General features: G+C 47.7%; 1 long non-coding RNA gene across 2 annotated transcripts; it reads left to right on the top strand.

The window, feature by feature from the left end:
* Positions 1-12,129: 12,129 nt before the first annotated feature.
* On the top strand, positions 12,130-14,899 carry LOC129148107 (uncharacterized). Of its 2 annotated transcripts, none has more exons than XR_008555282.1 (3): positions 12,130-12,228; positions 13,974-14,307; positions 14,558-14,899. It is a non-coding gene; the product is annotated as an uncharacterized LOC129148107 (long non-coding RNA). The 2 variants fall into 2 exon arrangements; XR_008555283.1 differs by lacking the exon at positions 12,130-12,228 and adding an exon at positions 13,221-13,237.
* The last annotated feature ends 284 nt before the right edge of the window (positions 14,900-15,183 follow it).

Consider the following 15,183-nt stretch of genomic DNA (forward strand, 5'->3'; position numbering starts at 1 on the left):
AATAGACCAGGGCTGGTTTGCTGGGCCCTTTGAAATGAGGTGCAAGTTTGAAGGTCACTTAAAATGCTGCAAGTAAAATAACACACTGGTCAAATAATTTTCAAAGTCCATTAAACATGATTGGGCTTATTATCTCCCACCTGTAATTATTCTTGGGCCTCCTGAAAACCCGCCTGGCAAATAGCAAGCCCTCAACAAGGACCTGTTCACCATGGAAGTGGTTGAGGCAGCCGCAGGAGAGAGTGGGGTCCCAATTACACAGAAGAGTGACAGCCTGAGATGGGAAGGACAGGGCTCAAGCTGGGGGAGGCTCTGGAGTCCTGGGAAATCGGTTTGGGCGACAGAAAACTGGAGACAGAGATGGCCATTCTTTGAGATGAAAAGATTAAAAGTCGTTGGTCTTTGTGAAACTACTGTTATCAGACCAAGACAAAGTGGGGGGTCCTTTGCCCACTTGGCTGCTGGAAGTGGAATCTTTAGATAGCTAGAGAAAATTGTCTGAGACTCGTGTGGGAGAATGAATGTGTCTGCTTTATTTTTCTCAACTTGAAATTCTCACGATGGACTGTATTTGGGGTTGTGCCATTTTTCAATCCATCTTGTCCTCAAAGGTGGAGCGGAATGCTGGGTGCCTCTGGCCTTCAGGATGTGAAACTCTGGCTCTGAGCCGCAGCAGCTGTGCCCATGTGTGCGTTGTGACGTCACACTGGAGGCCCAGGAGGCTCTGTCACAATGGTCCTGGGTGATATCTAGCTGGTGCCTGGTCCTGACGGCCACTCTCTGTGCTGAGTGTTTAGCAGGAGACATTGCTAGTTGTGTGACGACAAATCTTGGAATGGGGAACCTGGTTTTGTGTTTCGGAGGTATGTCCGTGGGGACCCAGGGCGTGCTGTCCCTTCTAATGGGCGAGGCGGTACTTCTCTCCCTGTCTTCTCGGCGTGTTCATTCCTTTCTTGACAGCTGTCATGTAGAGTTGTAAATACCTAGTGTCCTGCGATGTTCGGCACCCTCAGCTCTTAGAAAAATGCTCATTGGGAAAACATGACATGTACGTTTTTACTTTCTAAAAAAAATGTATTAAAATCATGAATTACAGAAGCCCTAAGTGAATCCAGAATTGTTGAGATATGTACGTAGGTAAGCATTTCACGTAGTAAAGGGAAATTGACATTGTGTTTAGCCCTCCTTATCTCTGTTTTATCCTGGAATGTTTATTGTTTTCAGGATAATTGGGGCATGTTGCTTCCATTGCTGTGATAGTTTCCCATTCGTGTCCTTAGAATGTGTGTCTAGGTGTCAGTTGGTGACATGGAATGCATTTCCTTTTCTACCTTCCATGTTGTCAAAAATTCTTCTGTTACAGAGATATCTTTATCTTATCATTCACCTTATTTACCTCCACAGAGGTAATGATTGTGAGAATGTAGTGTTTGTTTTTACTTAATTACCAACCAATAGCCAGTGTTTTAAGCAAGCAATGACAGGTGGAGAAATAGGCTCGTGAAATGATAGGGACAGAGAGATGATCAAGTAGATAGAGGGTTAGACACAGATAGAGAAAAGTAGGTAACGTCCACAGGTGAGAGAAATAAAAGATTATATAAATAGAAAATTACCTACTGTTTTATATACATTTGTAGCTCTAAGAAAAAAGGGGTCTCCCTTAAGGATATCTTAAAATAATGCCTGGCTGTGTCCATTCTCACCCTTCAAGTGCTTTTTCTATGGGTGGTCACCTGTCTCATTACAGAAAAACTCCTGTTTGGGAGGAAGAAATACTACATGGTGATACTGATTCACGGGTCTGAGAATACAGACTTTTCCTAGATAAGACTCCTCCTCTGGGAAGCTGGGGTCCGACTTCTCTGCACACACAGCCCGCGACCGTGTCAGGACCTGGTTATGACTGTGCGTGTTTGTGACCTCTGAGTGTGGGCGGGGCATTCCCCAACAGCATTGATAGAAAGAACAATGGGCCTAGGAATTTTAAATCCTGAACTTGAGCAGATGTCTGAATCTTTTTTTTTAAATATATTTTTATTGATTTCAGAAAGGAAGGGAGAGAGAGAAACATCAGTAATGAGAGAGAATCATTGATCGGCTGCCTCTGGCACGCCCCATATTGGGGATATAGAGCCAGCAACCAGGGCATGTGCCCTTGACCAGAATAGAACCCGGGACCCTTCAGTCCTCAGGCCCATGCTCTATCCACTGAGCCAAACCTGCTAGGGCTGAATCTTCTAAAGTTGTGAGATCTAAGTGCATGCGTTTCACAATAAGGAACTTCTCTGACTTTGCACATCTAATTCGTTAACCCCCCAAAGCAGTGGTCGGCAAACCGCGGCTCTCGAGCCACATGCGGCTCTTTGGCCCCTTGAGTGTGGCTCTTCCACAAAATACCACGGCCTAAGCGAGTCTATTTTGAAGAAGTGGCGTTAGAAGAAGCTTAAGTTTAAATATTTGGCTCTCAAAAGAAATTTCAATCGTTGTACTGTTGATATTTGGCTCTGTTGACTAATGAGTTTGCCGACCACTGGTTTAGAATATAAGATTTTAAGCTCCTCCAACATTGCACTAAAGCATTTCAATAAAATCATGCTGTCCTCCTCTTCCTTTAAAAAAAAAAAAAAAAGTACTCAATTCCCACAAATCTATTCTCTGTAGGGAAAAGAGTGTCTAGTTCACGATTGGATCCTTGCGCCTGAAAACCCACCTGGCATATAGCAAGCCCTCAACAGGGCCTGTTCACGATGGAAGTGGTTGGGGCAGCCACAGGAGAGAGTGGGGTCACTCTTACACAGAAGAGTGACAGCCTGAGATGGGAAGCACAGGGCTCAGGCTGGGGAAGGGTCTGGAGTCCTGGGAAATCGGTTTGGGCGACAGGAAACAGAGGAGACAGAGCTGGCTGTTCTTTGAGATAAAAAGATTAAAAGTCACTGGTCTAGCGCTAGCCGGTTTGGCTCAGTGGATAGAGTCTGGGCCTGTGGACCAAAGGGTCCCAGATTCAATTTCAGTCAAGGGCATGGACCTCGGTTGCAGGATCCTCCCCGGCCAGGTCAGGGCTCCTGCAGGAGGCAACCAATTGATGTGTTTCTCTCACATCGATATTTCTCTCTGTCTTTCCCTCTCTCTTCCATGCTCTCTAAAATGGAAAAATGTCCTCAGGTGAGGATTAAAAAGAAAAAAAAGTCGTTGGTCTTTGTGAAATTACTGTTATCGGATGAAGTGGGGGGTCCTTTGCCCCCATGGCTGCTGGAAGTGGAATCTTTAGATAGCTGGAGAAAAAGAATTGTCTGAGACTCGCGTGGGAGAGTGAATGTGTCTGCTTTATTTTTTCTCAACTTGAAATTCTCACGATTGACTATACTTGGGGTTGTGACATTTTTCAATCCATCTTGTCCTCAAAGGCGGATCGGAATGCTGGGCGCCTCTGGCCTTCAGGATGTGAAACTCTGGCTCTGAGCCCAGCAGCTGTGACCACGGGTGCATTGTGACGTCACACTGGAGGCCCAGGAGGCTCTGTCACAATGGTCCTGGGTGATATCTAGCTGGTGCCTGGTCCTGACGGCCACTCTCTGTGCTGAGTGTTTAGCAGGAGACATTGCTAGTTGTGTGACGACAAATCTTGGAATGGGGAACCTGGTTTTGTGTTTCGGAGGTATGTCGGTGGGGACCCAGGGCGTGCTGTCCCTTCTAATGGGCGAGACGGTACTTCTCTCCCTGTCTTCTCGGCGTGTTCATTCCTTTCTTGACAGCTGTCATGTAGAGTTGTAAATACCTAGTGTCCTGCGATGTTCGGTACCCTCAGCTCTTAGAAAAATGCTCATTGGGAAAACATGACATGTACGTTTTTACTTTCTCAAAAATGTATTAAAATCATGAATTACAGAAGCCCTAAGTGAATCCAGAATTGTAGAGATGTGTAGGTAGGTAAGCATTTCACACAGTAAAGGGAAATTGACATTGTGTTTAGCCCTCCTTATCTCTGTTTTATCCTGGAATGTTTATTGTTTTCAGGATAATTGGGGCATGTTGCTTCCATTGCTGTGATAGTTTCCCATTCGTGTCCTTAGAATGTGTGTCTAGGTGTCATTTGGTGACATGGAATGCATTTCCTTTTCTACCTTCCATGTTGTCAAAAATTCTTCTGTTACAGAGATATTTTTTATCTCATCATTCAACTTATTTACCTCCACAGAGGTAATGATTGTGAGAATGTAGTGTTTGTTTTTACTTAATTACCAACCAATAGCCAGTGTTTTAAACAAGCAATGACAGGTGGAGAAATAGGCTCGTGAAACGATGGGGACAGAGAGATGATCAAGTAGATAGAGGGTTAGACACAGATAGAGAAAAGTAGGTAACGTCCACAGGTGAGAGAAATAAAGGATTATATAAATAGAAAATTGCCTACTGTTTTATATACATTTGTAGCTCTAAGAAAAAAGGGGTCTCCCTTAAGGATATCTTAAAATAATGCCTGGCTGTGTCCATTCTCACCCTTCAAGTGCTTTTTCTATGGGTGGTCACCTGTCTCATTACAGAAAAATTCCTGTTTGGGCGGAAGAAATACTATATGGTGATACTGATTCACGGGTCTGAGAATACAGAATTTTCCTAGATAAGACTCCTCCTCCTAGGAAGCTAGGGTCTGTCTTCTCTGCACACACAGCCCTTGACCGTGTCAGGACCTGATTATGACTGTGCGTGTTTGTGACCTCTGAGTGTGGGCGGGGCATTCCCCAACAGCATTGTTGACACCTTTGCCTGATTCAGTAAAAGTGGGGTTGGCTTCAGGTAAATTACGGCTACTTTTCCCACCCCACAGGACTGCTATGGGATCACAGGAGATTATTCCAGATCTTCTCCACAAGCTGTAACACTTCACATCCCTGTGAAAAATAAAGAGAATTGTCCATTCCCCACTGTCCTAGAGTCAGCCAAGCGCCTATGCAAATTCAACCAACACCAAGTGTCTAACTTATTGTTTTCAGATATGATTGATTGCAAGGGGTCCGCTCCTGCACCAGGCCGAAGCGACCCCCAGCTCCCTGCAATCGATCGCAGGGGGGTCCACTCATGCACCATGCCTTACATCACAGTGACCTGGGTGCCAGGATGTTCCTGGGACACAGGCCCTGGGCACCTATGTATGCAAATTAACCGGCACCTTTTTGGGTTAATTTGCATAGTCACTCTGATTGGCTATAGGCGTAGCGAAGGTACAGTCAATTTACATGTTTGTCTATTATTAGGTAAGGTATATCCAGATGACCAAGAAATCCAGTCTGTCCATAAGGATTTCTACTGGCGAACGATCCAGGTCTACCCTATGGATCAAGTAAAAGGTACTGTGGGAATTCCATCATTAACTTGATACACTTTTAATAACTGCCACATATTCCATTTCCCATGTGTAAGAAAATATCTATAACAAGATTTCTCAGCCCAGCTGGTGTGGCTCAGTAGTTGAGCATCAGTCAGTGAACCAGGAGGTCAGGGTTCGATTCCCGGTCAGGGCACATGCCATGGTTGCATGCTCCATCCCCAGTGGGGGGCGTGCAGGAGGCAGCCGATCAATGATTCTCTCTCATCATTGATGTTTCTATCTCTCTCCCTTTCCCTTCCTCTCTGAAATCAATAAAAATACATTTAAAAAAAAAGATTTCTCAACTCATACCTTTACTTCTCTTCTTCCTTGCCATCTTTCCCACCCAGTACGACGACCCAGCAGTGGCTCATCCATACTTGGTACCCAGCCCCCTCCCTACACCATGGCCCCTTGTCCACAGCAAGCCGAGCTCCCTGAGGAACTCATGGTGAGCAGCCACCCGTGTGCTGACCGTTGTTCTGTGTTCCCCTAGCTGCACCTGAGACCTCCTCGGAGGCACGTTCTCGAGGGAAAAGAGCTGGTCCTCCGGTAAGCCCCCTTCGTTCTGTTCTGTGGAAATGTTGCTCTCACAGTGTCGCCCTGTTAAGTCCACTTCACATACAAGAACCTGACGAGGTGAGTGCACAAGACATGCACGCTGCCCTGGATCCTGTGAGTGAGTATTGATGGGAAGTCTTTCACGGGCTCATCACCGGTAGAAGGAGACGTCTTGAAGTGACAGCACCCAGGACGTAAAGTACAGCCTAAGGAATGTAGCCCATCATATGGTAAAGCTATGCATGCTGACCGGAGGGGACTAGTCGTGCTGGAGTGATTGCTTGTACGGTACATGCATGTCTAATCAGTATGCTGTAACCTGGAGCTAGTCCAATATATATATTTTTTAAGTATAAGTTTGATTTGGGGGCAAGGAGACTTGTCATGTGTGACCTTCAGTTCTGTTAGGTTTCATACTGGTCACTCTACTTACCTTAGCCTCTGCTAAGCAAGAGTTTTCTTTCAATCAACCCTGTTGTCCAATGAGAACACAGAGGCTCATACATGATACGATTTGGGTAATGATACTAATACAGGAATGCAGAGTGCCTGTCTGGGATGGTGCAAAAGTGCTGGAGATGAATGGCTGTGATGGTCACACAACAAGGTGAATGTCCTTAAGGCCACTGAACGACACTTTAATTGAGCATCGGCTCATGAACCAAGAGGTCACAGTTCAATTCCTGGCATGGGCACATGCCCAGGTTACAGGCTCAATCAGTGGGCCCCGAGCAGCTGTGGGGCCCTGAGGACCTGGAGTAGAAGGGGACAGAGAAAAAGGACAGAATGCCCTGGCCGGGTGGCTCCGTGGTTTGGAGCGTCATCCCCTACACCAAATGGTTGCGGGTTCGATTCTAGGTCAGGCACATACCTAGGATGCAGGTGTGATCCCCAGTGGGTAAGTTCATACGGGAGGCAACCAACTGATGTTTCTCACATCACTGTTTGTCTCCCCTCACCCCCAGCCTCTCTCTCTCTCCTGCTTTCTCTCTGTAAACACATCCTCCGGCAGGGATTAAGCACTGAATAAATAAAAACAAAAACACCCCTCTCCTTTGGTTTTAATGTGGTTTATTTTTGGTATCAAGTTTGTAAACTGTCAGGTGCTGTGAGCAGAAGATAAACCCATCCTAGTTTGTGTTTTTTTTCCCCCCTTGAGAGCTGAACGCTTTTGTGTCCATTTAAAACCTATATGAGATATCCAACTTTTCAAATAGAACCTTCCTGAAGGTTTTCATTGACAACCTTCCTGATGAGGGGACACAGACGCTTGGATTGATTTGTGCAAAAAGCTCAGCACAGACTGGGGCTCAGCGAGGGGAACGGGCCATGATCCCTGGACTTGGAGAAGCTCTAATGTTTCACATTTCAGTAAGGTTTCCCCAGCTCCGCCTCCCTGCCGGAACCCGCAGCGACCATATGTGCAAGTCAGTATTGTCTGCGAATTCCCTCGGCATTCTAGTACAAAGGCTGTTTTAACAGTAAGAATAGGAAACTGGCAAAGTACAGTAATTTAAAGGCTTTCTGTGTGATAGAAATTAAAACAAAGTGTGACATTGATTTCTAATTCATATTTTATGTATATTTCATTAAATAACGGTTAAACCGCTCACATTGGAATTATCTTTAAAAAGTTATATTTGACCGCATAGATAACATGTTCTGGTATATTATAGACAAAGAGTTGATTTATTGGTATTTTCTTAGAGTCATTAAGCATTGGCACAGGTAAGGCCAAACAGATGGATTTTGTTTGGGGAAACCAATGAATGGCCCTGGAAATGAATGAAACAACTACACTACAATGGAGATTCTAATTTAAAATACATGTACTTACCTGATTATGTTTCTCTCACAGCCGTTTTATCCTCCTATGAACTATCTCCCCACCGAGGATGCAGTCGTTGTCGTGAAAGCGAGACGTAAAAAAAATCGTCTCTGGTCAACTTGCGGGTGCTTCTCCCCTTCCCACCTCTTTGTGAGGAGGCACTGAAGAGGCAAGTGAAAATTAGAGGGCATTTCCCTGCCCGAGTGAGAACGATGTCAATGCTTATTCTACTAGGAGAGCCGCTGCATCCTGGTGTACTCATAGAACCAACAGTCCATCCCCATTCTAGTCTCGGTCAGCCTCAGTTCCTGGTCCCATTTGAAGTGTGCAGAGACATGGTGGGCACTCGTGGATGTCTGTGTTTGTGATGTTTACACATGGGACGATGCTGAAGAACGCAGGGTTTGGGTCAGGCTGCCGGGATCCAATCCTGGCTCTGTGTCTTAATCGCATCATGTCCATAAGCTTATTTCTTGACTGTCTATAAAATGACGATGAAATGTGTTTTATGAGGTTACTAGAGGCCCCATGCACGAATTCGTGCACCAGTGGGGTCCCTCGGCCTGGCCTGTGGGGATTGGGCCAAAACTGGCTCCCCAACATCCCCCGAGGGGTACCGGATTGCGAGAAGGCATAGGCCAGGCCGAGGGACTCCATCTGTGTACAATCGGGGCCAGGGAGGGACCGTGGGACTGCTCCAGGGCGTGTCTGGCCCTTCTCACCCAGTCCCGATCGGCAGGACCCCAGCAGCAAGCTAACCTACCATGGGAGCGTCTGCCCCCTGGTGTTCAGTGTGCATCATAGCAACTGGTCAAAAGGTGGAACGAACAGTCGGACCCTTAGCATATTAGGCTTTTATTATATAGGATTATAAGGTTGAATCACATAAAATAAGTGAAGTGCTTTGAAGAAGGCCTAGCACACAAGTATTCCAAATATGCTCATTACATTGTGATTAATGCATGGTACAAGGATTACTGTGGACCATGTCCATTTAATTTTTCATTGTTCTTGAGTGGTCCCTGTTGCTATGATTTCCCGCCACAGAACATGTGTGGTGAGTTTCATCTCTCTGATCCCCCGCACATGTACTTGATATTCGTAACGAGGTCACAGGGATTCAGACTCCAGTCTCCCTCCATTGGAAGCCCATGTTGATCTCCTTCCCATATTGCTGTCCTTAAAGGGAATATCTTGAGCAGGAAATACAGGGGACACATTTCCATGTCTATTGACTTCTCAGAGACACTAAATGCTTCCATATATTTTCAGAAACGTAATGGAAGAGTCAAAATGATCAAAGCTCAGCTCTGTTTATCCCACAAAATTAAATAACATATTTAGAAATATAGATACAAATAATAATAATAATAATAATAATAATAATAATAATCCTATATAATAAAAGCCTAATATGCTAAGTGTCCAGTCGTCCAGTTGGCCATTCAGCCAATCAAAGCATAATATGCTAATGATATGCTAAGGCCACTCAACTGCTCACTATGACATTCACTGACCACCAGGAGGCAGACAGTCAACCAGTCGACCAGTCGCCATGACATGCACTGGCCACCAGGGAAGTGGGCCTAAGCCGTCAGTCGTACGTCCCCCGAGGGCTCCCAACTGCGAGAGGGTGCAGGCCAGGATGAGGGACCCCTCCTTCAAGTGCATGAATTTCGTGCACTGGGCTTCTAGTAATAATAATAATGGAAATGGTCAGCCTGGGTCCGGGAACCTTGTAGTGTCCTGGAACTGGAAATCAACAGTGATGTCAGGCTCATGGGAGCAGCCCCTTCCACACACCCTCCCTCTCTTGACAGACAGGTCTTAGAAACCCACCCACTTTGATAGTGTGGCAGTGACAGCTATGACTTAACGGAATAAATTTCTCCCATTTTCTAAAACTGTGCTTTTATATTTTTCTTTTACAGGGGGTCGTGCTCTGGCTGCAATTATTGGGCTGTGGTTGGCCTCATTCACATGATGCCAGAGCTCATCTCTGAAGCAGGGGATTGCCTGGCTGCCAGTCTGTCCTCGGGGTATCTGTGGCATGAACTACCTGTACTTTGCCATAATCACATCTCGATGTCTGTCCTGGGTGTCCTGGGATGTTTCATGGTCACTAAACCCATTCCTGTTGTACGTGTGAGTAATGAGCAATAACTTATGTTCCTTTGAAAATAGGGTCCTTTGCCTTCTAGCACTGCAAGTAGACTCCAAGTCCTAGGACAATGGATTTTTTTAAAAAAAAACTAGAACAAGAAGAAACCAAAAATACTCCCATCTAGTCATTCAGCTGCACAGTTTGCACCTAGGATAAGCAAAGCACCAGTGAATTAAGAAATACACAATTAAAAAAGAGACTTTTACTCAGATAACTCCACAATGCATTCGGAGGGCCGTCTCCACCCTTGTGGATAGGAAACCAGATAGAGAAGAATTTGTGTTGCCTAAGAGACTGAGAAAAACTAGATAGCTGAGCTGACATCTGGGCTGAAACTGGATCAGGGCGAGTAGGAATTCAGCTACCACATGAACACTGGAAAAGGGACGTAACAAAAATAAAATTATAACAATGACATGCATGGGTGTGACTTTCAGCTTGACATGTATTTAATATGAATAATGCCCACGGTGGGAGAGAGTGTAAAGAATGCCCGCTCTCCAACGTTGCTGGTGAGCATTTTGAAAGCCTCACTTTTTCTACTTCCAATCTCACTTTTTCTACAACTAAAACTATTTGTCCACGTAAGAAAATGTACATAGAAATATGTCCATAGCCTTGATTGCTGCATTCAGCGTCACGTTAGTATATTTGCCAATAATATAATTACAGTCTAATGTGTGTGTGGCTAGGTGGGACAGGGGGTCGGGCACCAAATACTCAACATGACTTGCAAGACATCACCCCATTTTAGCGATGAGAAACCTGAGAATCACAGGGGTCAAGTCATCAACTTAGAGGAGTAGGGATCCAAGTTCTGAGGTTACTTCTACGCACATTTATGCTCAGGGTCCATAACAACGTCTATGTAACATAGAACTCGCCAAGGAGAGGCGTGCCTTCTCTGAAAGCGCCCTCCCGGTGTCTCATGCTGTGTTGTGTTTCCTGGTAGGTTACTGTGCGGAGCTGCCTCTCGGTCAAGGACACATTTCAGCTGCCTTGTGTGTGGTCCCCTTAGCTGCTGGCCATGTTCCTCTTGGAGATGCTGAGCTGCGTCCTTACACAGGCAAGTCTGATCCCTGTAGCTCCCCCCTTCATGTTTACATCCTGAGGTATGTTTGTAACAGGCTGTGAAACCTTTATGAGTTAGGACATATTTCTTTTTTTAAAAAAATATATATTTTTTATTTATTTCAGAGAGGAAAGTAGAGAAAGAAGGAAAGATAGAAACATGAATGATGAGAGATAATCATTGATAGGCTGCCTCTTACACGCCCCGTACTTGGGATGGGGCATGTGCCCTTGACCGGAATCGAACTCAGGACCCTTCGGTCCACAGGCTGATGCTCAATCCACTGAGCCAAACTGGCCAGGGCAGAACTCACTTCTTAGGAACATAGAAACAGAACTTCAGGGGGAAGGAGCGGGTCACACAGAGGTTCAGAGGCAGGAATTCTGGCCCATCTGGTGCTCTGTTCACTTAGAACTTTTATGCCTCTGTATGACTCTTGCAGATGTTTGGGTCTGTGTGTGTCCTGGTTTGCTGAGGGTTTGGATTTAAGAAAGCCTTAGAATCAAGAAGAGGACTTTAGAGCATGAGCCTGGACTGGGCAAATAGGAGTGAAGTGAGGTGGGGTGGCAGTTTGGTGACGTCATGGACCGAGGCGGCCTTCTGAGATACACGGTCACTGCCTTGTCACTCCGAGGCATGTCTACCATCGCAACACATGTCACTGCCTGCAGGTCATGTTGCTTCAAGTACATTAACTTGGGCGTCAGCTGAGAGGAAGCTCTTGTGTTGAAACCATTCTTTAAAAAAATCATCCTTTTTCTTTATGATGAAGAATGAAGGAAGTAGAAGCTTAATTATAGCTAATCACTGCTGCTGATTATTTTGGGAGAAAGTCATTAGGTTCCACTGAGCCCACACGAGGTTTTCTCAACTGGGCGCTTTAGTGGGAAAACATGGTTGCAGCGTCCCTTGCAGAAGGAAAGACTGTGCAGATGGTCACCCAACAGGAAGCGACTACAGAAATGAGTGTCTACGCTTAACTGAAAATTGCACACCCGAGAATGCCATTCTTCTCAAAGCCTCTCTCAATCACGGTCTAGAAAAGAATCTTTAGACAATAATAAGTGGATGGGCGTAGTGTTCTGGACGGTTCTTTATCAAATTAACAAATGATGCTTCTTTAACAGCCTCTGAAGGCGGGTGAAATGCAAACAGCAGTCCTGCTCCTCTCCTCCTACCCCGGAACCTCCCGTCCTCCTCGGCGCTCTCACTGACTGGGGTCAGGGGCCACCCAGGTAGGACCCCCTCAGGGCACCCCGGAAGGGCAGTGCTTGTGCAGACCACTCTTCCTCGGGCACTGCTGGGTGTTCGGTGAGAGATGGTCCGGGAACACGGACCGCCTGCCTGTAAGACTGTGATTTGTGGGTGACCATGATGGTCGTTTTAGTACATCAAACCCTTGTGGCTGGGAGATTCCAAGGTCTCCCCTTGCCCAGATCTGGGCGAATGCTGTCAGCGTGGGAAAGTAAGCCCTCAGGGTCTGTGCTGGGGAAGTGCTGCCTGCAGTCCAGGAGGCCCCGCTGCAGGGGTCTCCTCCATAGCTATACGGGGGTCGGCACAGAACCTTTTAGTGTCAGTGATAACCCAATGGCCCTTCCCTGGTCTCTCCCTCTGTGAGCGACGTCTTCTCTTCCCCACGTCACCTTAGGTACGTCTTTGGGGGTGAGACAGACAAGTGGTTCCAGTGGCCCCCCTCGGAGGGAATGAAAGAGCAGGATGGCAGCTCGCTAGCACAGGGGCTCCCTGAGTCCTCCTTGAAGAGGAGGCACCTGAGCAGAGCCCCGAGGAAGTGTGGAGGGAGCCCCGGGGCTCAGTGGGAGGAGCGGTGAGTGCTGGTGCTCCCCAGTCACCTGTGGGCGTGTGAGGCAGCAGGAGGGGAGGGTGGCCCCTGCGCAGAAGTGGGGCAGCGGCAGGAAACAAGGTGGTGAAGGTGGTGGGAGGGGAGGACACGCAGGTCCGTTTCGGCCCCCGCAGGGCTCTGGGTTTTATTCCGCCTGTGACACTAGGGGACTGCAGCGAAGGGGCTGGGCGTCACGGGGTGTGACGTCTGATGCCGTAACGGTTAGACACGGGAGGTGGTGGTCATGGACTCCTCCCTGTGTCCTAGGTGCTGGGCTCGGATTCCCAGGGTTTCTCACGTTCGGTCATTGGAGGTCGCAGGAGGTTCATAAAGCTGATGGGGTCACTGAGCCTCAGTCTCCTGCCCACATGTCTGCCTTTCTCTTCTCCCCACCTCTGTCTCAGGTGAGCACGGAGCATTGCTGGCCTTTCTTTGGCAGTCTAGAAAATTCTTTTTGTTTTTATTCTCCACACACAAAAACAGGATAATTTGGGTTTTGAAAGATCAGTGAGTCATTCTCCATGGACTTCAGGAGCTTCTATTAGGTTTTTGCTGCTCCCCATCATGTAATCAATTCTTTCTTCCTGTGGGAGTTCATTAATATTAAAATGCAGCCCTAGCCGGGTTGGCTCAGTGGATAGAGTGCCGGCCCTGGGAGTGAAGGGTTCCAGTTCGATTCTGGTCCAGGGCATTTTTTTATTTTTTTTATTTTTTTACAGAGAGGAAGGGAGAGGGATAGAGAGCTAGAAACATCGATGAGAGAGAATCATCGACCAGCTGCCTCCTGCACACCCCCTACCAGGGATGTGCCCGCAGCCAATGTACATGCCCTTGACCGGAATCGAACCTGGGACCTTTCAGTCCGCAGACCGACGCTCTATCCTTTGAGCCAAACCGGTTTCGGCATGGTCCAGGGCATTTTAAAAAAATATATTAAAATGCCCCAAAATATCCTTTCTTCCCAATTCACTGTGGAATTGGCTGTTATATTTATAATATCCATGAACTGACGTAGTTTGCTTCATGCATGGAAAAACAAACACAAAAATTGCTATCTGTTTTACGATACAAATCATTACATATTAATAGAAGGAATATGTTTTTCATTTTAATTAATCTATTATGTACTTTGTGTTACAGGATGATTTATCCATTGCTTACCTGTTAACCATTATCATCAACGAATGCTTAATCCAGGGGTCCTCAAACTATGGCCCGCGGGCCACATGCGGCCCGCCGAGGACATTTATCCGGCCCGCCGGGTGTTTTTGCCGCCGCTGCCTGTCCTGCTTAGCAGCCGACTCGTCCCAGGCCCACAGTGCGCATGTGTGGAATGTGCGCCCCGCACTCTCCGACACCCCTCCTCCTCTCTGAGGGACAGTGAACTGGCCCCCTGCTTATAAAGTCTGAGGACCCCTGGAGACGAGACTGTTGGTCCTGGGCATTCTCCTAACTGATCATCATGAAGCATAAGGTGGGTTCGTGTGCGGTGAAGAAGCTTGATATTGTCTGGAAACTAACCAACGGCCCCAAATAAAGGCAAGAACTAAGCACATTGAGCAACAGCCCCCCTGGACACCAGGGGTCTGCAGGCTCCCCTGCCCCAGGCCCCTGGTGCTCATGGCTCCCCTCTTGATGATTGCTAGGCCAGGAACGCAGGTGGGTGACCATGAGGACCCCTTATTCTTCCTAAAATGCCTGGTGGTGGTGTTGTTTCTTTACAGGCGGCCTTCTGCAGACAAACCCTGCAATCTACGTCCGGTGACAAGTTTCCCAAGAGCAACCCCCAAACCTCGACAGGCCCAGGAGTACAGCCCTGAGCCCTGGTGTGGGACCTCAGAGAAGCCCCGGGTCTGGAGCACAGAGGGGCCAGAGGCCCGGGCACAGCCCTGAGCCCTGGTGTGGGACCTCAGAGAAGCCCCGGGTCTGGAGCACAGAGGGGCCAGAGGCCCGGGCACAGGCAAGGCACGGCCTGCATCCTCTGCCTGAGAGGGGGCTGGGCAGGTGTGGCCTGGCGCAGGCACTCAGCACACCAGGCCGTGGGTGCCCTCCCCTGGGGTAAGAGGCTGGGGGAGTACAGCCTGGAGACCCTCCCCTGGCCCACGCCACCCTCAGCCACTGCTGCTGCCGCCGCCGCTGCCACCCTGGACATGATGCTCCCTGGCCACTGTGCTGCCCGGGACTGCCTTCCGTGGCGACCGCCCTGAGGCTGGTGCAGCCGCCGCCCTGGACCTGGAGGAGCCTCGAGCGCTGCTCAGGGAAGATGGAGAGCCCGCGCCCGCTGACCAACCGCCTGCCCGTCGGAGGGTCGTCAAGTCTTCATGTGTTGATTCGGGAATGTTATATTTAC

This window comes from Eptesicus fuscus, chromosome 23 (genome assembly GCF_027574615.1).
Source record: "Eptesicus fuscus isolate TK198812 chromosome 23, DD_ASM_mEF_20220401, whole genome shotgun sequence".
Taxonomy (NCBI): domain Eukaryota; kingdom Metazoa; phylum Chordata; class Mammalia; order Chiroptera; family Vespertilionidae; genus Eptesicus; species Eptesicus fuscus.